Here is a 24,766-nt window from a genome sequence, read left to right as displayed (position 1 = left end):
AAAATCTTAAAAAGAGCCAAATGTGGTAGATCGGGCTTTTAAACCCAATATTTAGGAGACAGACAGGCTTATCCCTGTGAGTTCAAGGAAAGCCTGCTTTACCTAGTTAGTCCAAAGCTAGTCAGAGCAACACAGGGAGAAACTCTGTCTCAAAAAAAAAAAGAAAGAAAAAGAAAAAAAGGCCTAGGCTTAATCCTAGTATATCCCCCCCCCCCAAAAAAAAGAAAGAAAAGGAGGAAGAGGAGGAGGAGAAGAAAAGAGAGAGTCAAAATATACTCATTTTTGGAATCAGTATAATAGGTGTACAAGCACTGCTTTTACAGTTTCTCTATAAATAAGAAATTACAGCAAAAGAACAACAAAAGCAAGAACAGAAGACTAGGGAAGGATTCAGCCTGTTGCTCTGCAGTCTGCAGTATCCCTAAAGGAAAAGGGGCACAAGGATACGCGTGTCTACATCAGGTCTCTGCAGCCACTTCTGGCCTGTCCTCTCCATATTTTTGGCTAACTAAATCAGAAGTCCATACCCACTTTGTAGTGTTCTGTTTGGGCTGGTCCGAGGGAATAGCAAATACTATGGCTATGTGAACGTATGTTTAGGCTAGGGCCTGCAACTGGAAGGGCCTAGAACCATTTGAAATCAGAATGTGCAAACTTGCAAAACATTCTTTTTTTTTTAATTTTAATTGGATATTTTATTTATTTACATTTCAAATGTTATCCCCTTTCCCGATCTTCCACTCAGAAAAACACCCTAGCCCATCCCCCCTCCTGCTGCTTCTATGAGGGAGTGCCCCCACCAACCCATTCTTCCCTGCCTCCCCGCCCCCGCATTCCCCTACTCTGGGGCATGGAGCCTTCTCAGGACCAATTCGCCAAACATTCTGAACAGGAAAAAGATCAAAGCAGATTGCACCTGTGGGATGAGGAAGGAGAACAGTACAGGCTGTACTCTGTCTGCTGACACGGCACAACAAGTGTTTGTCCGCCCTCTCCTGAAGTTCCATTCTTGCATGTTCCCGCTTAAGCTCGTTTCTGTAGTCTTTTTTGATGCAGTCTAGAGTCATAGGAACGGGTTTGGTGTTTCTGACAATTAAAGGATTCAAGGACAGGAGGGGGGATGTTCCTAGAAATCTTGGGGAATCCCAGCAGAGCTGTTACAGAGTACCGGAGGAACCAGGAACCCTTCTTGGGGTTTGTTAGTACAATAATTTAAGAACAGACACAAACAGAAGCTTGGGGACAATGTATTCTCGTTTAGAAAGGAAAACTCCAGGCAAATTTCCAAGCCTGGAAGGGAGGAGGAGAACAGAGGAGGAAGAAACCCCGTGTGGGCTGAGATAAGGCTAAGACCGAGGCCAGTTACACAGTGGCAAGCAGCCACATGCCCGGGAGGGGAGCTTTGAAGAAAGAATAAGAAGCCCAAAGTATTAGTTATGGAGTCTAAAAATATACTTAGACTCTGGCCAGCATTTGGAAGGAAAAGAAAAGAAGAAATAATCAGGCCTTAGAAAGGCAGGCTGGCTTAGCTGTGGTTCTAGGCAGCCCAGCTACTGAGGACAACGCTTGGGGGTGGAAATTCTGGAAAGGAAAAACAAGTTCTCTTAAAATAAACCAACCTTCCTGGGGATGGTCCCCTAGCGGAAACCCATTACCTGCCCCATTGGATTAACCCTTTAAGAAGGAGACAAGAATTTGTCTCCACCTAGCGGTATGTTGCATTCTTTATAGTATGTCTGCACTGTTGTAAACATTCCTACCAGAATGTAGGGACAGTGTCTGAATTCTGAATGTATTTTCTAAATGCTTTCGAGGAGAGACTGAAAAGCCAGCCCAGCACTAGATGCACCGGTGCTTTAGGACAAGATCCTAGAAATTTAACTGAGGAGAAAAAAAATTAAAGGTATGGAACTAACCAAAATTGTTTTGACTTCCACTGGTGGTGAAGGTTGTAGCTCAGTTGGCCTAGTACGCACGTGGCCCTGGGTTTGATGCCCAGCACTAGGTAAACCAGGTGTGGTGAACAGAAACAGGAGTGTCAGGTCAATTTCTGTAATCCCAGAAAGGCCGACTTGGTATTGTGTCATAGCTGTCCTTAGCGGTCAAGTGACATCAATCTAGAGTCATCTGGGAAGAGGGAACTGCAACAGAAGATTGTACCATCTATGGCCCTGTCTGTGAGGTATTTTAATTGCTAATTAATATAGTGAGCATCCAGCCTACTGTGGGCGGTGCCATCCTCAGGCAATCAGATTTGGGCTGATGAAGAAAAGTAGCTGAGCAAGGCAAAAAGGCATCCTTCCTCCGTGGCTTCTGCGCCTGCTCCAAGCTCCTTCCTCCATGGCTTCTGCGCCTGCTCCAAGCTCCTTCCTTCGTGGCTTCTGCGCCTGTTCCAAGCTCCTTCCTTGAGTTTCTGCCTTGGTTTTCCTCCAGGATGCACTGTAGAGTGTTGGTGGAAATAAACCCTCCCTTCTCAGGTTATTTTTAAAAACGTGTGTGTGTGTGTGTGTGTGTGTGTGTGTGTGTGTGTATGTTAATAAATTTTAACGAAGAAGAGGATTTTATTCCTATACTGGCGCCAGGTCTACACCCAAGACTTGTGGATTCCTGAATCCAGTGCCCAACCTTCTTAGTCAGGAGCTTTGAAAGGCAAAGGACACTAAGTTTAGATTCTGTTTATGCTCAAGGGAAGGTCATCTGAGCAAAACAAGTTTTTTTGTTTCCAGAAGCCCAAACAGGGAGGTTTGTCAAAGTTGTATAGGGCCAGGCTGATTGCAAAAACTAACCCTTAGCCTCTTCTTCACATTTGGAAGTCCAACTTTGCTTTCTAGTTCTTTTTTTTTTTTTTTTTTTTTTTTTTTTTTTTAAGATTTATTTATTTTATGTATATGAGTACACTGTAGTTCTGAACCTTCATTGGTTGTTGGGAATTGATTTTAGGACCTCTGCTCACTCCAGTCAGCCCCGATCGCTCTGGTCAACTCAGCTCACTCAGTCCCTGCTCACTCAGGCCCAAAGATTTCTTTTTTATTATACGTAAGTGCACTGTAGCTGTCTTCAGACTTACCAGAAGAGGGCGTCAGATCTCATTACGGGTGGTTGTGAGCCACCATGTGGTTGCTGGGATTTGACCTTCAGAAGAGCAGTCAGTGCTCTTACCTGCTGAGCCATCTCTCCAGCCCGCTTTCTAGTTCTTAAAGTACAGAGATTCTGAACAGAGTTCAGACATCAACGTAACGCTAGCCATCACGGGGACAGGCAAGCAGCTGCCCACACAGGCTAGAGTAGAGTGTTTGTTTTCCCCAGGTTGCTTTTGCTCACATGTGGTCTTTACCAACAGCGACAGAAAGGAAGTGGAACATGTGTGATCTCCAGGATGGCCAAGACTGCATCGTCAAAGCTCACACACTGTATAGCAGGAAATTATTTTGTCACTGATGTACAGAGTCTGAAGGTTTATATCCCCTGATTCGTATGCTGGAGCCTAACGCCTACGGTGAGAGTATTAACAATTGTGACTAGTCTGAAGTGTTAGGGTCCTTTGTATGTTAGCTTTCTTACTTGATTTTTTTTTCTTTTCTTTTCTTTTTCTTTCTTTCTTTCTTTTTTTTTTTAGGGGCCTGGGTGGGGAAAAGGAGTACTTGCTCTTATTTGGTCCTTCTGGTTTAAATTCATTTCTGAAGTACTGTTAACATATCTTATTAACTTTTTATTTATTTATTTATTTATTTATTTATTTATTTACTTATTTACTAGTTTTTCAAGACAGGGTTTCTCTGTGTAGCCCTGGGTGTCCTGGAACTCACTCTGTAGACCAGGCTAGCCTTGAACTCAGAAATCTGCCTGCCTCTGCCTCCCAACTCCATTGTCTGGCTCTTATTAACTTTTTAAGAATATGATTCATGCATTCAATGTATTTTGATCATATTCATCTTTAACTCCTCCCAGATCCATCCCGACCCCTCCCATCGTTAAGATTATTAAGGGCTGCATCTGCAACTGAGTCATGACTGATCCTTCCTTTTTTTCAAGGGTTGGACTTGAAGAGCATCTTCTAGTACTTCTGAAGAACCCCCCCCCCCAACACACACACACACATCATGAGTTCCCTCCCCAACCCTGGAATAGGCACACACCACACCCAAACACTTGCTTTTGCAGAGAGATCTTTTATCAATCTGAGAAGAATTTAAAGTGGTTGCTTTCTGACTCAGGCAGACTAACATCATCCTGGGAAGAAGGAAAATTATATCCTTGAAGGTATAATTCTTCTTCTTTATTTTATTTTATTTTATTTTATTTTATTTTATTTTTTGAGATAGGGTTTCTCTGTGTAGCTCTGGCTGTCCTGGAACTCACTGAAGACCAGGCTGGCCTCGAACTCAAAAATCCGCCTGCCTCTGCCTCCCAAGTGCTGGGACTAAAGACATGGGCCACCACTGCCCTGTGAAGGTATAATTCTTAAGAAGAGAAAAAGGGGGGAAGTCTGTGTTAGGATGGGCTAGGATGTGGTGGTGGTATCTTTCAACTGAGCGTGTTAATTAGGTGAACCAATGGGGCCTTTTGATTGCTGGACTTCAATACTTTGATAGCTAGATCTTGGTAGTCAGCCTCAGGAGGAAGAAGTGGCCAAATAAGGGAATAGACCTTGGGGGCTAGCTATGGGAATGTAACTGAACGGTTTTTAGCAAGGTAGAGGGAGCTGGGGGAAGGGCAAGGCCTGCCAGCGCCTTATAACCTCCATCTTGTTCTCTCCCATCTCCATGATGTCTTCCTATGGATTCCAAGGTTTGGGATCCCAGGAAGGGCTCTTCAGCACAAACCCTTTGCTCTCTATCCCTTACACTCTGGCAGAAGTAGCAAGCTATGGCTTCATCTGCTCCTCCCCCTTCTGCAGGCATACATTTCTTTGCAGCCTATTTTAGTAAGCATTCAACCTCTCCTCTAGCCCACCACCCACCAGAGGTAGTAGAAGAGAAAAGTTCTTAGGATATGGGGCAAGTGGGCCTGTTTCACAATAGTTCTGTAGGGGCAAGTTTGATCTTTGTCAGCAGCTTTAGTCCAGTCTTCTCTGCAAGCAGACACCTGGCAGCTGTAGTTCAGTCTGAAGAGACCTCAGGGCTTGCCAGCTGGCCTGAGGGGAGGCAAGAAGCTGCAGATACCTCATGAGTTTCTCTCAATGTCGATGTTAGTGCAAGCTAAACTCAACAATGCTAGGTAAGGTGAACCAGTGTGTACGTGCGTGTGTGAGTGCATGTGTGTGTGTGTGTGTGTGTGTGTGTGTGTGTGGTATTAACAAAGAATAGTGAGGCAGAGCAAATCCAACCAAAGCTTCTGCTCCCACTGTCTGTGGGTCACATATAGACTCCTTCATCAAGCATCCTTTCATGTGTCTGCTATATCCAAACACCCTTTCACCATATCATGAGTCTGCACTGTGGGTAAACCCACTTTCCTAGGGTCTCCTAGGTCTCCTAGCCTAGGAATTGAGGCTGAGTTTAAATTGTGGCATTGCTAGGCCATCATCAGATGTAACCAGATCTGAGCCGACTTTCTGTTATCTTTGGAGTATGCATTTGTAACCACCCTCCTTCCTCCTGCAGGAGCTCAGGCCAATATGGGCTAGTAAGACTCCCCTCTTTGAATCCCTTTACTTTCCTCTGATCAGATTTATTACTGTAGTCGGACACACTCACAGCTGGCCCAGTTGGTGCGGGAAGTGCTGAAGAGCCCTTTTGGCAAGGAAACCCAGCTAGTCTCCATTGGCTCTAGGCAGGTAAGCAAAAGGAGATGTTCTTGTTCAGACAGATTCTTCCTCCTGTGTATTGTCTCTTGGCCTAGGCATAGACAGAGGTTGGTGAAGGCAAGTGGGCATGGGAACAGCGCTCCTTTGTTGGCTGATTAGAAGGTGCAGGAGTTGCAGACTGGGCCATGGGTCCTTCTATCCTTTAGCCAGCATCATTTCTGTTCCTTATCTTTAAAGACACCTGTCAACGTTCAATACCAACGATCTTCAGCTGAACTAAGAAATGCTGAGAGTGGGAGAAGAAATAGTCTTCCCCAGGGAAGAGCACATCATTGCTTATCCAAGACCACAGAATCAGTCCTGACAACATCACACTGGTTCATCCTATATAGACAGAGCAGGCTGTAATTAGGAGATAATATGTATGCACATATACACATATGGAGACAGTTAGCAATGAAAAAAAGAGATTGAGAAATTGAAAGACAGCAGGGAGTGTTTGGAGGGAAGAAAGGGAAGGAGAAAAAGAAATGTCTTTTGATCTCAAGAAAAAAAAAAGAATAAAAAATAAAAATGCTGTACTCCTGTGGTTTCTGTTTCTCTCATCCAGGCCCAGAGACCACAACAAAGGACAGTGTATTTTATTCAATAAATTGTAGAGGTTTCCTGAAAAACAAAACAAAACAAACAGAAAACTCACCCTTTGGTTGGGAAAGAAACAGAATAATCAGCACATTAAAACACTTTCATATAAGTTGGTGTGGTAGCACATGCCTTTAATCCCAGCACATGGGATACAGAGGCAGGTGAATTTTTTGAGTTTTAGGCTAGCCTGGTCTACATAGTGAGACACTTTCTCAAAACAAACAACCACAAAACAAAACAAAACAAAACAAAACCCAAAACCAATTAACTAAACAGAACCCTAAAACACTCATACACAAATGGACTGCGAAGCAGCTAGCTTCAAAAAAATATAAACTTGGGCTGGAGAGATGGCCCAGGGGCTAAGAAGACTGGCCACTCTGCTCTTCCAAAGGACCCAGGTTCAACTTCTAGCATTTACATGACAGCTCACAAGCACCTATGACTCTAGTTCCAGGGCATCTTATGCTTTCTTCTGGCCTCCTGGTGCATGAACCAGACATGCACATGGTGCACAGTCAGACATACAGACAGAATACTGACACACATAAACAAGTAATCACCACTGGCTGATGCAAAACACAGTGGTCATCCCACTTGAAGAAAAGAGGTTCAGTCACAGGAGAGGTGATGAGTTTTGAGTTGTATAGCTTAGGCACAGAAAAAAATTGCTTTCTGGAAGGCATTAGAGCAGTTAGCGTCAGAGTTTGTATTCATGGTTCACTCTGTAAGCAAGGGACAAGATAATGCAGTAGTTAGAGTTGACTGAGGGTAAGCTTGGTGGTAGACGTTTACCCAGTGTAAACAAAAGCCACTGCTTTCCCTCCTCTCCTGCCTTACAGACCCATTGTGTGAATGAAGATGTGAAAAACCTGGGTTCTGTGCAACTTATGAATGACCACTGTGTGGACATGCAAAGAAACAAACGTGGTATGTACAGGGAACCTGTGTAGTGAGGTGTGCTGGGCAGCGTGGAAGTGGCAGAAATGTGGTGGGAGCTGCAACCAGGCCATGACATGACAACTGTGTTAACCAGAAAGAATGGCCAAACTGGCCCTGGTTTCTGCCCCAAGCCCCTCCTTGGGCAAGAGTGTTTGTGCTTCCTGGGTCAGGGTCAGGGATCTGGCTTAGACATGTTCGTGCCATCTCTTTTTGGAGAGCATAAAGTAAAAATCCCAGAGTACTCTGATGAGTCCACAGAAAGCAGCAACTACCTACCCAAGTGAATGAATGTGCTTCTACACCATTATACCTCCTCCTGACCCCAGATGTAGCTAAGCCCCTTCCTGCCCTTGCTTTCCTCCATCTGTCCCACCACAGAAAAGAACATGAATGGGGAAGATAAGCCAAAGAGAGAGACAGAAGATACAGACCTCTTGCCCCTTCTACAACCATGAGCAGGTTGAGCTTCTCCTAGATGAGTTTCTGCTGGAGGTGAAGGACATGGAAGAACTTGTGGCCCATGGGAAGGAGCTCCCCACCCCCATTATGGAAGGTGCTTTGCCATTCCTGCAGCCCAGGTGAGTGTGCTGGGGAAGTGGGATGTCATCCATGTGTTAACTGGGGCTTTCAGAGCAAGGCCTTCCTCATCCCTCTTCATCGGAGGAGGATGTCCCTGCCTAGATTAGCATGACCACTGCTCTGCATCTCATTCTCATGGCACAAAGCTGTCTTATCTGGAGCATAGAGTATGAAGAGGCCAGAGGTCCCCGATGGCTTTGGACGAGAAGCCAGTTAGCGTTATTGAGTGTTCAGCTCATAGGAATCCAAGAAGAGTGTTGTTCATCCTAAGGAACCACGCTGACAGGGTGATGGGTAGGAGCCGAGCCCAAAACTGGAAAATAACCAAGTGGCTTTTCAGGTGGACTGCTGATGTACTCACCTGCCAGCTCATGGCAATACTGTCTTGGTTAGACCTGCCTTACCTTTGTACAGAGATGAAAGCCGATTTTCTTTGAAAGCCCCTTGCTCTTCACTGTGGGTCATTTCATGCTATCTTGCTCCCTCCTTGAAATTGCCACTCATTGGGAGATCTGTGTCATCCAGGAGACTTAAATGGATTTCAAGAGAGCATGCTTGGTAATCATATTGCTCAGTGCAGTGCTTGCTCATGGATGGCCTTGCTGTGTGAGTACTCACAGACAAACTGAGGGACTCTCTCTTGTCTCCAGATGTCCGATGGAGCTAGTGCTGTTACCATACAGAAGACCTGAAGTTGTGATCTTGACATGTGGAGGCTATTTTCACCTCATTTTCCCTTATAACAGCCCACTGAAATAGCTGTATTTCTATGTGAGAACACCGCGGCTCAGACAGATGATCCCTTCTCTCACTGTCTTAATTGTTGGTACACATATTGGCACCTGGTTTTCATATTGTCAGTGTGTGTGTGTGTGTGTGTGTGTGTATGCACATGCAAATGTGTTCCTGCCTGTGAGCAGGTCAGAGAACAACTTTGGGTGTGTCAAAGCTAGCTGGCAATTGAACCTGTCTGTGCATCCCTGCTGCTCTGATCTTGAGCAGTACCAACACTCCTCGCCTTTTCCCCATGGGTTTGTGGCTCACACTTAGCCATTGCTTTCAAGGAAAACATCTCACCACCGACTGATATCCCTCACTTGTTTGGTGGAAAAAAAATCTTCATAGCAGAGTATACCTACAAATTTGATTTTATACTCATCCCTCATGGACATAGTGCGTCAGATCCACCTAGCTGATGAAAACCAAGGGTCATTTAGATGAGACTTTGCCAGAGTCACAGAGCTGAGACAGCAGCCCGAGGGCCAGAGGCTAGGGTTGCTTTCTGTTGCTTGGTGATTGTCAGTGTGCTGAAGAACTTTGGAGCCTGAGGATGCATTTTACCTCCGGAGACTCCAGCCCTCCCCCTTCCCAGGTGATCAGCTCCAATTTGAGTTCCTCATAGTTGACATCCCACAGAAAACATCTGAAAGGAGGGCTGTTGGAACCCGCAGAATACTGAACTGTGGCTTTCTGACTTGACTCCCCTTCCGTCCATCTGCAAGGTCTGTGTAAGAAATTAAACAGTGCCATTAGAACTTGAGTGGCCTGGATAGTTTACTGCAGGATGATTAAGTCTTCAGCTCTGTGAAGACAGGTTGCTTCACTGAACCACCCAGCCAGTCTTCCTGCTGGAGCCCTGGGTGGGACGGCACCTGAAGACCTTTGCTTTGGTTAGCCTTCGAAATCTGATGCCCCCACAGCTGTTAGGTAACTAGGTCAATAAACCACAACCTAGTGTGTCTAAATTAGGCCTCCATGGATACTGTCGCTTTGTTCTGAGCACACTGCCAGGACATTCTATGGTCACTTAAGAACAGGAAACCTACTGGGCGATGGTGGTGCACGCCTTTAATCCCAGCACTCCGGAGGCCGAGGCAGGGGGATCTCTGTGTTTCAGGTCAGCCTGGTCTACAGCCAGGGCTACCCAGAGAAACCCTGAAACATAAAACAAACAAAAGAACAGGAAAACAGGCTCAGAATAGCTGCTCTGGAGGGTGGCTGGCCCAAGCTACATGCGGGTGGCTGGATGGGGCCAGTGCTGAAACCCAGCTAGACCCATCCTAGATCCTGCTTTCTCTCTCCTTGCCTTTGGTCACTGTCACTGCTGTGATCTTGTTGGCCATCTTTGGTACCTTTCTTCCCCTTTGTTCAGCTCTGAATTGTTGTTATTTCCCGTGATTCTTGGTTACCACAGCTATGACCCTCCTTTCTTTCCAGGCTTCTTTCTGCAGCTTGCCTCAAACCTCTCCCTTTCACTTTGTAAAGGCTGACTGGAGCATTCTTCACCAGATGCCAGTCTTGGTAGCAGTCTGTCTAATTCCCACAGACCCTCGTGCTACATTGTGAGCTGAGCTGAGGCACCAACCTGACTGAGCACAGCAGGGAGACTACATCTGGACCTTCCATAGGACAGGCTCATCTTCTGCTCTGATGTAAAGGATTGGACTTTTTTGTTTTCTGTCATTTTGATGTTTTTGATGTTTCAAGATAAGGTTTCACTATCTAGCCCTGGCCATCCTGGAATTCAATCTGTAGACCAGGCTGGCCTCGACACTGGTTACCGGTTGTTTCCTTTTAGCTTGGGTCATTAGCTGTCCCTTCTTTCCTGTTGGCTGGACTTGCCCCCTATCCCAGACTTCTCTTTCATTCACACAAGAGCACACAACTGCAAGCTCTGAGGTCACAAGGCCCTAATGTTACTGCTGCAGGGATCTGGCTTTCGGGAGCAGCTGCTGGCATGTTGTAGGGTAGAAGCTGCGCAAGTGGTGGAGTTTTCCTGTGGTAAGCCACTGTGGAGGGTAGACTGGGCGAAGGCAGAGGGCACACTGCATTGGTACCTCAGTGGGCTTGCTCACCAGCACACTTCCCCAGACCCAGGTTCTGCACTCAGCTCACCACATTGTTTACACTAGCTGTGTCAGTGCAGAGAAGATCTAAGCGCATTTCACATTTTTGCTCCTAGTTGGAGAAATGATTTGAGAAATTGCCCTACCTGAACACTAGTTTTCAGCCTTCCTGTGGTGTCACCAGGTCACAGGATCCCTCCAGACAATATCTTGCCCCCTGTTATATGCAGTGGACCCTCTAACTAGCAGCTGGAATTCACCTATCAGAGAAGACAGCTGCCTCAGATGGCTAGTGCCAGCCTACTTCCTGTCCTCTCTGGCCTGTGATCAGGTAGAGAGTACTACCAGCATTGGCATGGAGACGCATGGTCACATCTGGGACATGAGTGGAGTCATTTTCTTTCTTAGATATTTATCAAGGAAGATCTTAGCTGCCTTCCTCACCGTCTGTTGTTAAATGCTTTCTAAAGAGTTCCTATCCCATGAGGATGCAGGGCGGGAGAAGGCTGACCAGCTCAGGGGTTCTTGCTCCTTGCCTCTATCCTGGGAAGGGTGAATTTCTGGGACACAACTCCTGTGGCATCTCAGTGCCACTTTGTTCTGATTGGTGTCACAGGCCAGAGAGGACAGGAAGTAGGCTGGCACTAACCATCTGAGGCAGCTGTCTTCTCTGATAGGTGAATTCCAGCTGCTAGTTAGAGGGTCCACTGCATATAATAAGGGGCAAGATATTGTCTGGAGGGATCCTGTGACCTGGTGATACCACAGGAAGGCTGACACCATAGGAAGATGTCAGTGACATGCCAAGGGTCTGTTTTTTCGTCTCTGGTCTACCAGTGATTGGATGTGGAATAAATGCAAGGAGTCACCACAAGCCCCAGTTGGGCATGTCTGTTAAAAGTAGTGAGCGAGCACACTGCATGATATCAAAGGGGAGCTGCTCGGCTTCCATCCTGGGTGGCTGTGGGGCCTGCTCTAGGCTGACTTTTCGTTTTCTGCAGATGAAGGAGACAGGCTGCATTCTCTGTAACTTGTACAGTGTGGTCCCTGGAGGAGCGGTGTGCTTCCTCCCTTCCTATGAATACCTGTGCCAGGTACACGCTCATTGGGGCAAGACTGGCCTGCTGGCACATTTGTCTGTCAGGAAAAAGGTGAGTGTCCCTTAGCCTGTTTATGAGGACATTGCTACTTGTAGCTCTTTCCAGGGTCCCTCAACCTTGTTAACTTGGTATCTACCAAGCTGAGGCCTGGGACACCAGCCAGAGGGATTCCCTGTAGCTTGACTACATGTTCCATCCACATGCTTCAAAACCCAGACTGGGCTCAAGGATCAGTTTTTTGAAGCCTTTTGCTGGGAGACTTTGTCTTGTAACCTCAGATATTTCAAGAATCCAAGAGAGCAAGCCAGGTGGAGCAGGTGCTGATGGCATTTTCCTAGTGCATTACCATGAGAGATGGAAGTGAGGCTGGATCCAGAGACCACCAATGTCTGTCAGCTGGAAACAGTTGTGTGACTCATAGATTTGGCTCGGGAACCTTGGTGTGATTCTCCCCTGACAGAGCCACAGTCATGCAGAAGGGCATCTGACAGGGGCCTTGCTCCTCTCTGTGGTTGGAGGGAAGATGAGTGAAGGGATAGGTGTAGTGTCCTCTTGTCTGCTGGGGCTCGGGGCACTGGACCCTAACTGCTAAGGCATGCCGTAGGGTCAGTACCCATATGTCCTGCTTGTGTAGGCTGTGGGTGGATTACTTGAAATCACTGTCTATCTGGCTGTGTAGAACCAGAGAAGTAGGCAGCCATGACTTGCTTAGGATCCTGGTGTTCTGCCTGGCTTGGATCTCTGAGCTGTGAGTGGTACCTCCATAGTGAGATCCAGAGGGCCACAGCAGTGGTAGGAGGGATGGGACATGCATTAGTGGGTGAGGATGCATGCTCAGAAGGTAAGAGGACACAATGACAAATCTGCAGCGCATACACACAGAAAAGCCTGCATGTTTGTATTTACCAGGAAGCACTGTGTGTCAGAGATGACAGGCCCCCGGGTAGTTCTGCCCATGAACCCTAGGATCGTGAGAGCTTCAGATTTAGGGAAAAGCCATGTCTCAGAGAATAAGATGAAGAGTTTCAGAGGGCAACACCTGACATCTTCCTCTGGCCTCCACACGCATGTATAGGCACATACACCATAAAAGACCCATGAAATCACATATAACTCATTCTAAATATCAGCTGATCTGGTGTTAGCTGCATGCTGACTTGATGACCTACACCATGTGACCCACTACAGGTGTGTGGTAATGGTGGGGATGCCGTACCCCAACATTAAGTCTCTAGTGCTGCAAGAGAAGACGGCCTACTTGGATCAGACCCTTGTGAGCACCTGTTTCACAGTTTTTCAGAGGGTGAAAGGGAGGAAGCGGTGTGCCGCGCCCTAGGACTGGATGACAAGGCCCTGCAGCATGGCCTCCTATTGTCCACATGATTGCTTTCCTCCTTAGATGTTCTGGAGTTTACCTCTAGCCCACTGGATCTTCTCTATTGCATGAACTATAGCGCAAGCTGTTGGCTCAGACTCATGATACCTGACCTTGCTCCAAAGTCTGGACTACAAGGCAGGCAAAAGTAGATTCTAAACTTTCCTTTTCTGTTTTCTTCTCAGTTTAGGATACAAGGTCAGCCCCAGCCAAAGACGGTATTGATAGAGAATCTGTGTATGAAGGCTATAATGGAATCCATAGGTAAGTGTGGGACTTCTGCTGGGTGCAGATGGATGGTTTGAGGCAGGAGGGACGTTAGTACTGTGTTGCCATTTGAGGGGTCAGTGAAGAAGACCCCAACGCACATGCACTATTGGTAGGTGCGTTGAACTCAAGAGTCTCAACTTATGCATCTACTCAGGCAGGGCCATTAGGCACTAGAGGGACTTTGCCAGCATTGTGTTTCTGGATCATCGATATGCCCATCTTTCTATCCTGGCGAAGCTACCAGCCTGGATATGAGACTGAGTGGAAGTCAAAGCCACTTTTGGGCCTGCTTTTGCTGCTATGCGGAAGGTTAGGTTTTCTCCTTGTGCCCCAGACCTCCCTGGCTTGAAATGGGGTTTCTCACAGCCTTTTTCTCTCTGCTGTTTCATCGAGAGAAGTCACACCATGTCTGGTATAAACTTCTCTTTATCCTCTCTGCTTGACCTGGCCTTTGTATTTGGCTTAGGTAGGTCAAAACCATATGCAGGCTGCTAAGTTTATACCAGCCTTCCAGAGGCAGTGGACTCCAGTGTCCAACTTGCATAGAAAGGTCACAAGGACAAATTCAGAACATCCTGAAGGAACCTGGCCTGAGACACCCTGTTCAGCTTTCTGCCTGGCTGCTGGAGGCTGTTCTAGCAGCAGCTTTCTGCCTTTTCTGAGGTGGGGCCCACCTGCCTTTATTCTTTCTAGAGACAGTTTTTCTTGGCCTTTGACTCCCGTGTCAGGCACAGGTGTCCCTGTTTGAGCTTTATTGCCTGGCCCACTCCAGTATGACACCTATATCATCTGTGCATCTGTGCAGAAGAGAGTTTGAGAAAAAAAAATAGGGACATACATAATGTTGAAAGAGCTGACATCAACTTTGACTTTTCTGAACGACCTTCACAAAGACTTGGACCCTGGCCATAGACATTTCTATGTCCCACAATTTTTTTCTCCTATGCTTTTCCTCATAAAGTAAGAGGCATTGATCCTGTCCATGGCTGTTCAGACCTCTGTGCTCAGAACAACATCTACCTGAAGACATGTCATTGGGCAAAAGTGTCTCTGTGCTTTACATTGTCTTCTGTTGTCTCATGAAGGAGAGCCCCAGTTAAGAGTCCATCTCCTTCATGTTCAACTGTGGATATCCCTTATATGAGCTTCAGCAAACTCAGGAGCAGTGTGCCCTTGCTATTTAGACAATACACTGGTTGCATACTGCCTGCAAACTGAGAGGAGCCATACAAGAGGCAGAGGAGAGAATGAAAGCTTCTTTCTCATGATTCTTGTGCCACTTGCAGCTCAAAAGAGTTCCATCCTTGAATCTTCCTCAGATTGAAATGGTAAGGAATGGGGGATAGTGTTGTGAGACAGGACTACTGTAGGGAGGCAGGCACAGATTTTGTCACTAGGGTAGGGCTTTAGCGTCATGTGAGGACACAGAGAATGGCAGCCTCTGTAAACCTTGAAGAATTGTCACTGCGAATCTACTCATCTGCTACCTGTTATGGCAATGTTCCCAGGCTTTCATCATAGGAATATCATCCATGTGTCATGCCCAATTTAAAGAACAACTGAACCTACATAAACTTTATGGTAGAGTATGAGAATCCTTCTAAATGCAGTTGACAATATCATAGTAATAGATATTGGTCTGGAGACAGTGTGCAGTGTGAGCTATATAAAAGAGCACTGGGGGATGCAATGGGAGTAATAATTGATTCAGGGGATCAAAGGGTGTAGCAGGATGCAAACTGAAGGGACCCAGAGACCTCATTTGTTGTGTGACTTCCATCAAGTCACTGAGTTCAACCTGCACTTCTCAGTATGCTCCTCAAAAAATGCTTGCTTGGCCTCCCTTGGAAGCTGTAGGACATATGTCCATGAGCTCTTTATAGAGAACTCTTTTAACATGAGCGCCAGGGTATGTCATGTATCTGTGTTCATACCAAAACATAGAGGTCAAAGTGCCCAGCCCAACCCTAAACATGCATCCACTCCGTGTCACCCCTCCCTCCCACTGATCTCCCAAGTGCTAGGAGACAGCAGTTCAGTTCAGGGCTCCTCCCCTTACCTTCAGTCTGTAACCCAGTCCTTCTTCCTCAAGTTTCTCTATGTAGTCCTCCATGGGAATTCAACCTGGACCCATGTTAAAAGAATTCCTAGGAACTGATCTCAGGACTATTGTGCTCACAACATAAGCACAGTGAAAACCCTGACCTGGGTATCTGCCCTTGCCAGACAGCTGGTGACTCATGTCTAGAGAGGGTAATCTGCAGGGGAAGCCTGGGCTGCTTAGCTGAGGCCTGCCAGCTTTTCCAACCTCTCAGGTTCCCAGTGATATTTGAAGACTCACTTCAGAATTCCTCCAGGGTGTTTCCAGAGAGCAGAGGAGACCCCAGTGGATTGAAGGAGGCCCATGGCTCGGTGAGGCAGGGTCATCTGAATGCTGGGGTTGATAAGGAGAGACAGTGCAGAGCTGCAGAATGGGGATCCCAAGCAAAGGAAAGACCCCATGACCACCAGAGTGCAGAAGAGCTCAGGGGTAGTGCGGTGCAGGCGGGGTGCTCTGGGAGGCAGCGGTCTGGCAAAGTTTCTGTTACTGCCATGAAATAGGACATTGAGTTCAGAGATCTGAATCCAAAAACATCCTGCTATAGGGGGCAGAACAACAAAATGTGTGATTTTGTAGACCAAGCTCATGGGCAGGAGAACCTAGAGATATTGTAGCCACAAGTTTTTCTTCAGTGAGAGAGTGAGGGATGGATGAATGAGAGAGGGAGGGGGAGGGTGAATGGATGAATGAATGAATTTGTTGTACTGAACATACGATGAGCCTGAGTTCTCATCAGTGATTTCCCCTTTCAGGGGCACTACCCTCTCCCATTTATCAGAACCACTTTTTGAAAGTTGCAGAAGTTTCAGAAGTCTTTCCATCTCTTCTTCTGCAAAGAGGGAAGCATCCTTGCTTGATGGTTAACTGTCTTCCTGAGGACAGTGGAACTCACGATGGGGCACCTATGTCTCTTCAGGGGTGACAAACCCTCATCAAGGTTACACATTTGAGGCAACAGCCAAGTTTGCTAACCCCACATTCCAAACATCTGGTCTAACATAGCTAAAATCTTCATGGGACATAAGAATCTCGACGAAGCATAGAGTTACATAAAGCCAGGGCTGTGTATCTTCTTAAAACAGCAGATACACCAAAGGGTTGCTTTAAAAGCTTTGCCAGCTGGAAGACACTGGGTAAATATTAGCAACATATTCCTTGCAGGTGATGTGTAGATATGGTAGCAAGCTGCTGCAGAAAGCCCGGAATACAACTAAAACAAAGTAGCCATGGAAAACCCCAGGGTACCTCTTTTGTTCCCCACTGTACTCTCCCGGTGTATGCTAGCAAGAGAGCAGATGAGGAATGAGCTCCTCAGCCAGTAGATGTGTCGAGACTCTTTTACGTTTCATCTCTCTGCCTACATGAGGTCCTAAGTCTAAACCTTGCCCTGTATCCACTCAGAGGTTATCATCCTTAGCTTATGTGTCAAGTGAGACACCATCAGCACATAACACTCAAAATGTCAGGACTTGCAAAGTCCTACCAAATGAGGTACGAGAGAAGGACTGGATATCTGGGCACAAGACTCCCAAACCTGGAGTCCACAGAGACACAGCGTTCACAGTCACGGACCTGTTAGCAAGAGCTTCTGCACCAGGCTTCTTCTCTGGTGTTGGGCTCTCTGCCTCTTGGAGGAATTCGGAGGTAACCTCTGATCTGAGTCTCAGGCTCACTGTATCTGGGAATGCCTGATGAGATTTTGATCCTTGCACTTTTCTCCTGGGCATGGATGCTTTTCAAGTACTTTCTAAGGGTGTGATCCATCCCTATAGTGGACAGGCTATTTGACTACAATCCATTGCTAAGCTGGGGATGTCAGCAGGGCCAAGCTGTTTGCGTCAAGAGGCTGAATATAGAGAACAAAATGAAGGAGCTTGTGTAAGTTGAGAGAAGAATGGTTTTCTTGCAGAAGATAAGTTCCCAGCTCTCTCCCAGCAGTCATTGCACCTATCAGACATCCTAGCACTCCACCAATGCATAAGAAAACTCTCACTGCTATACCTGCCCCTCTAACCTTAAGTCAGAGCTTTTTGGTGGAGCTCTCCTGTCAGAAGAATCAAAAGCTCTCTGAAGTGTTTGTTAGCCAAGGAGACATGCAAGAGCAGAAGGAGACAGAGACAAGGGACTTGTTGGCTCTCTCTGCACTGTGTCACTCAGGGTTTTTTGGAAAGAGTTAACTTGTTCCATACTGCCTGTCCAGAGGGATCCTAGATACCCTGTGGAAAGTGACAGGGTCCTAGCACTCAGAAGTTCTGATGTTGGTTGCAGGCTTATCTCCTGCACTGCCTGAACTGATGAACAGCATGCCATCTCCAGGCCTTGCTCTCCTTCCTACAATGGGGCTAAGAATGGAAACATCTAGTCAGGGGTATTCTTATGGACACACCAAAAGTCTAATCACTTGTGGTCAGACCATGACTGGGGATCAGGTGTGCAAGAGCTTCAATATTGGGGTAAGTGAGCACTGAATATGTGAAGATCCTGGGTCGTCCCAGGGGAGAAAGATACAAGCACCCCTTCCTAGACCGTGTACACAGGTACCGAAAGGATCACCTGCCATGTCCATCTACAAAAGGCAAACAAAGAGACCCACATGTAGATTCTGAAGCAACCCCACCAAAAATTTGCCCTTGAAGACTCAAACGCTCAAGGTCTGGGACGCATATATAAGCACATCCAGGGGTGAGGATAATAGCCAATGGTTCTTCTACCATAGCAGAAAAAATGTCCAAAGGTACTTCTGATGCATGCCTGCTCTGCTATGCACAATCCCAAAATTTATACACCAGAGATTACATTTTTATGTGACTGTGTCCTCTCCAAGTCCCAGTATCCTGGGCGCATCAAGAAGAAGTGGTGAGACCGTCCTGACATGCTACTGTCCAGAGATGTCCTCCCAGGCCTGTACCTTGCCAAACACACAGGCAGGGTCCAAAAGCCCCATAGGACTTAAGAAGTCTTTCTTCTTTTGTGCAAATTGAGTGGCCAGCAACCCTTTTGGACACCTACTTACTAATCAAAGGGTTGCGATCATCTCAGTTCATCTTGATAAAGTTTTGTGGATGCTGCTCATCATGGATCAGCAGAGATTCATTGCTCCAATGACTGACAGAGCTCCACACTCCACGAGGATTGGCTTATGAGGGCCCAGAGATGTCATAGCTATCTAAGGAAGTTCTCTTTTCTGGGACATGAATTCTCAGAGCTGGTAGGAGGGTTTATTCAGGATGATGAGTAGGGATATTCTCTAGAGGGTTCACATGACTTGGTGATACGAAAGGCAGCAGTCAAAATGTCAGCACAGATTGGTCTGCAAAACAGCACCCATTGAGGACAATCCTAAGTCATCAACCGACCCAGGAATAAAAATTCATAACACACTGTACTGCACCTTTGACCACAACAAATGTAGTCTAAGTTGAAAAGCTGTGAGAGTGTAGTGAGGAGCAAGCCAGCTAAGGATGTAGTTCCTATCCTATGCTGTCTTCCACAGTAGAACAGACTATGGCTAAAGCCTGTCCTCTGATTCCAGACTGTGGGTACCTGCCCTGCCTCACTCTGCTCAGATACCTTGAACTCAGGAAAACCTCACAACTTATTCAGCTTCTATTTAGGGCTTATGCCAGCAGACACATCACTTCAACATCATCCAGGCTTTGTATTGTCCCAGACTGTTGTGAAAGGCTGGTACTGCAAGGAAGAGAGCATGGTATAGACCAAGAGGCAGCAAGCACACATGACAGAATGGGAAGCTAAAAGCCTAAAGGATGACAAGTTAGCTACAAGTAAAGGATCATTCATGACATCTAGTGGTGGTAGCTGAGTTTACATGTTTGTGGCAATGTCAAAGGATATTAGTACATTTGTCTTTCAGTCCTGGGTACACATGAAACCTGAATATGGAAACTTTGAACTCTGCGTGGCCAGGCATGAGCTAAGCTTTTGAAAAGGACTATTTAGGGTCTTCAGTACCAAGCAAGTTCTTCAAAGTTTAAGCACATACCTGAGGATCACACATTAGAACACATCACTGGGAATTTGATAGGATTTTGCAATTTACTATGTGTCTCTTGAAACACCTCTGTCTCATGTCTATGAGTTTCTGTGACAATTAAACCCATAAATACAATTTTGGAAGTGGTTTTTTAAACAACACCTTGCAAGCGAGCTGTTTTTAAATGGTAACTGCACATCAGACAAGACAAGGGAGATAGATGATCTACCCAACAACCACCCAAGAAAAATGGAGAGGCTGCCAGCTACATGCAGGAAAGTCATTGTGAGAAACCATGAGGAAACATAGGTCAGATGCAACTGAGCAAATACCAGAAAGACAGAGCAAATCTTGGGGATAAGAACAGAGGTGGAACAGGGACTCTGGCTCATAATTAATTGCTTTTGGACAACAGCATTGACACTTTTCTGAATACTTCTTGTCTATACAGTTTTAAGTTGATCTTCATGAGTGTTCACATATACCAAACAATAGTAAAAGCATGCAAATATAATAATAAAAGTTCATGTCTTTTCAGGTCACATCCTCCACAGGAAGTGGCAATAACCAGCCAGGTTGAATTCTCCAGAGAGTCTGGGAAAGCTTAATGAACACCATAGCATTCTGGGAATCCAGAGAGCAGGGTAGTGGCTTGGGCCAAATGCACGGGAAATGGAGGCAATTCTGCATCCGAGACCTTACTGGCTTGTAGCCCAATGGCTCCCTACGTTAAACTCAGAAGAGCCTGGGATCTCCAGGCATCAGAAAGAATCATACAGGTAATCCATGGCTCCATGTTGAACCAGAAGAAATAGGCTACCTTCTGATTGAACGTGCTCATCTCCCAACATGAGCACTACTAAACCAAGCTCCTATCTGTGGGAGAAGGAGACCATCTCTCCCTAAGATTTAAAAAGACACAGCACTCTGTTCTGATAGTATGGCCACTGCCACTTTAGAGGAATCCAAATGTCATTTCTTCATGTCCCTAGAGGATATGGTACTCACATAGGCCAGCTTCCAGTCATGGTCTCCCTCTGTGGGTCTGGATGGCTAAAACTCTCTGAGGATGCTCAATAGAGGATCTTTCCCCTCAGCTCTCATTCCAAGTGTCTGCTCATCAACTGTGCTTTGGAGAATTGAAAGATGGATTAAGTCCTCTGAGTAGGAAGGAGTTGAGGTCTGGGCCTGGTCAAGAAAGAATAGGATGTATGTCAGGTGCTGTGTACAATGGGTGGAGTTGGTACCTTGGCTCACCCCAAAATGCCAAGGACATGATGTGGAATCTCTGAAAACTTAGAGCAGGAGGGTCATACTCAGATGCCATTCCCTAGGTCTACTTTACAAAGAAAGCATACAAAAGGAAAAAGATGCCCACGTGGCTCACAGCATATACTGCTGTGACAGGCCTAGCTTTGTAATGAAGGGGGCTCACTGTAGAGTTGTTAGGACATTGGATATGGCCACTATCTGCCCATGTTACACAATAGCAAAGCCTGTTGTGACAGGTCTAAATGTGCAGTAAGGCAGGCTTACTCTAGAACTATTAGGACACTGGACATGGCCACCATCTTCCCATTTTACACATAGTGAGAGGCATAAGAGTTGGCTGACATCCAGACTGTGTGCCAAGGTGATGGCTGTGAGAATGACTGAAATGGGTGTTTGAGGGGAACACTGTTTTACAAAGAAAGCCAGGAGGAAGGAGAGATGGTGGTCTGGTGCCTGTCAAGCAAGGCTTCAAATGTGGCCTTTTCCTGTGTGCCTAGATGGGTTTCTGAGTTGTCAGAGAGCAGTCATCCTCAGGAGAGACCTTCCTCAGCCTGGTGTCCCCTTTCTCACAAGACACAATATATCACTTATCACAGTCACAGACAGACATGGGCACATCTACTAAAGCACATTAAATTCCCTGTCCTTCCATATATTGACAATTTAGATGCATTGGGTTGTGATTCCAGCAAGAGTATCTCACTCATACCAGGGTGGCACTGGATAAAGATGTACGGGGAACATCCCTCACATCAGCTGCAGCAAGAGCAGTAGGACTAGACCTACACAACCTTGTTCCCAACCTCATTTCCTTTAGGATATGGTGTCATTAAAACCTCTGCTCCTGGTACAGGGACCTGAGACTGCTTGGGAGAGCTAATTTTACATGATATAGCTATTTCCCAATGTTGTCCCCTGAGAACAGAACCCCAGGACATCAGCTATGCAAACCCTGCACGGGTTACCCAGAAAAATATACATGTGATACTCCCCAACACCCACACACACCCACACAGACACATATACATAAGCACACACACACACACACACACAGAGAGAGAGAGAGAGAGAGAGAGAGAGAGAGAGAGAGAGAGAGAGAGAGAGAGAGAGAGGGAGGGAGGGAGGGAGGGAGGGAGAGGGAGAGGGAGAGGGAGAGAGAGAGAGAGAGAGAGAGAGAGAGAGAGAGAGAGAGCATGAGAGAGTATTAGAGACACCAAGACAAAAATAGAGTAACAGAGACAGATATAGACAGAGCAACAGAGAGAAGAGAAAGACAAAGTGTAGAGGAGAGGGAGTATAGGTGAGTGAGTAAATATGTAAATAATTTAAAATGTTTTGCAAAGTTACATATTCTCAGAGCCATGACATCTGTGAAAATAAGGGTAAGGTGTGTAAGCCTCATACACACCTAGTGGCACTGAAATGGTCCTACTTCATTAAATGGGGTAGTAGTAGGAATGTAGCCTGAAATGCTGACGATTTGCTAACTTTTAATGGAGGGATGGACATCACAGCAGGAAATGGATCTGGCAGAAGAAATAAAAAAAAAATCAACTTGAAGTCTCAAGTCTGAGAAGGAAAATAGAGGGAGAGTCAGGGAAGAAGGTGCTCTTTTTTGGTGAAAGAGTTGTCACTAATCAGACACCAGCATTGAATGAAGGTCTGAAGAGGGGATCAGAGGTTCTATCACGTAGTTCCCAGGTACAGCTGGGCCTCCCATCATTTTTGCATGCAGCCTTCCACTGTCACAGCCCTCCTATCCTTACTGTCACCTTATGACAGTAGCACCTTGTAAGGCCAGGTCTCCTGTATGGAGACAGGACAATCATCCCATGAGCATAAAGGCTGAGTGGCCTTGTCAGAGGATGGTGTACTGTTACATGTGCTTCTGCAGGAGTTGGTGACAATACTGCAGCCTGAAGTAAAGGGAACCATGTCTACTCACATTTTTCATGTCTAGGTTCACTCCTACAGGTGTTAGATTTCTCAGTAGCCTCCCTTGGTCTTGGGATCCACACCATGACACCATGTCTTCTGTATCTACTCTTTGAACTCCTCATGTGTCTTCTGGCCCTAATGAGGACACATTTCATTCTTTAGACCCTAGACACTTCTCCTATATTGAGCTCCCATATAGCTTGATTCTGGACAGGTTTCATGGAGAGGCCTCAGAAATTTCCATCCACTCTGCCTTTGAGCACTGGAAACTCAGAAAGGATCAGAGTTGCAAATGCCTGTGGTCTTCTCTTGCCTCATAGTTGGAGAGCACTGGACCACTGGATTAGCAGACAGTTCAGGCAGGTTAAGAAATCTGGAAGGACTTAAATGTTGCAGGTTCCTGAGAAGACAAAGGCAACAGGGAGGAGAAGGCCTCCTTACCTTTCCTGTCTGCAGGAATTCTGGAACAGTGACAGGTGCCCTGGAGTGACCTGCACTGATGAGGGTTTACTTTTGATTCTAGGAGGAGGTGGGCCTCAGGGTGTTGCAGATCACAAGAATACCTGACACCTTATTCACCATTACTTTTGGTCTCTGGTGGTTTGGGAGTGTATTCTGCTTTCAGGAAGGACACTGGCACTGGCAGACAGCATGCTTCACAGCGATTCAAGTTTCAGAGGTTTCCTCTCAAACTGCATGACTTTCAAAAGGTCAGTATACATCCATCTTCTGGTCCTCACCCCTTACCAAAATGTAGAAGCCCATGCATACTATTTATTTTTTCATCTGGGCCATGATTTCCAGGGGGACAAGACTATTTGATTCCCTGTTCACCTACAGGGAGTGAGCATTCCTTCAGTGCACCGTAGGGACTTTCCACTCTCCCACTGTGGACAGAAGAATCCCTCACCCAAAGCTCCCAGATTCCTGGGTGTTGGTGTTGAGTAGCACTCAGCTCTCACACTTGAAGTCTACCTCCTTTGAGGCCTGAGATTCTGTGTCAGCATTATAAGGTAACACAATCATTACTGCATCCAGGATCCCACTGTCATATCCTCCTGTCCTTAGTGTCCTCATAGTGACAGTAGCATGTTGTTGGGGCAGGCTGTGTGTGTTCATATGGAGACAGGAGAATCATTACATCAGTGTCAAGGGCAGAATGGCCTTGTCAGAGCAGAGTCTATTGACTCAAGTTCTTCTGCATTAGATGTGGACAGCGCAGCTAGTCAGGCAATCCTGCAGCTGGCACAGAATATTACAGAAACTGCCCATCCTCAGTGTCATGCAAACTTGTAAGGATAGAAAGGCCCAGATCCTCTTTTCATCTGTGTTCTTGAGTTGTGGAATAAGATTCAGTTCTGACCATGGGAACGAAATGTCTTCACTTTGAAAAGAGATACAATGAATGGGGTGAGGGAAATAAGGACCAGCTCATGATTCCTATGAAAATGAGTATTATTTTTTCTTGGGGTACAGGGATTGAAGGCATCTGCTCAGGTCTTCTTTCCTGAACATCAGATGGTTTGCATAGCTACCACAGGGGCCCTGTTCTTGTGAATGGAGTCCCTCTGGAGAATCTTGTATCATCATGTACACACTGCCTTAATGGATTGGCTGCTATCTTATTGGCTGGGCATGTAGAAGAAATGTGTGTGAATCCAGTCTGTCTCTCATCTACAGATGCTGATGGCCATTCTTACCAGATGCTCCACACTGATACAGCAAACAAACAGCTCAGCACCTGAGTGTCCCTCTGCGAGTCACCAGATCATCACATGAGATTCCATCTGGACATCTGTCCTTGTGTACAACAGCCTCACATCTTTTCTGCATACCTTGCTCTGGTAGGGGAGTTTTACATTGTATTTACAGTTCAGTGTTAGATTGAGATGTGATTCTCTGCAATAATGAACTACTGCCATCATAGTCAGAGACCTGTGTCCTTTTGGCCTCATATG

General features: G+C 46.2%; 1 pseudogene; it reads left to right on the top strand.

The window, feature by feature from the left end:
- The first annotated feature begins 4,428 nt into the window (after positions 1 to 4,428).
- On the top strand, positions 4,429 to 24,588 carry LOC116076515 (annotated as a pseudogene).
- Positions 24,589 to 24,766: the final 178 nt, after the last annotated feature.

Source organism: Mastomys coucha, unplaced genomic scaffold, assembly GCF_008632895.1.
Source record: "Mastomys coucha isolate ucsf_1 unplaced genomic scaffold, UCSF_Mcou_1 pScaffold4, whole genome shotgun sequence".
NCBI lineage: Eukaryota > Metazoa > Chordata > Mammalia > Rodentia > Muridae > Mastomys > Mastomys coucha.
This window is presented reverse-complemented; position numbering and strand designations above follow the sequence as displayed.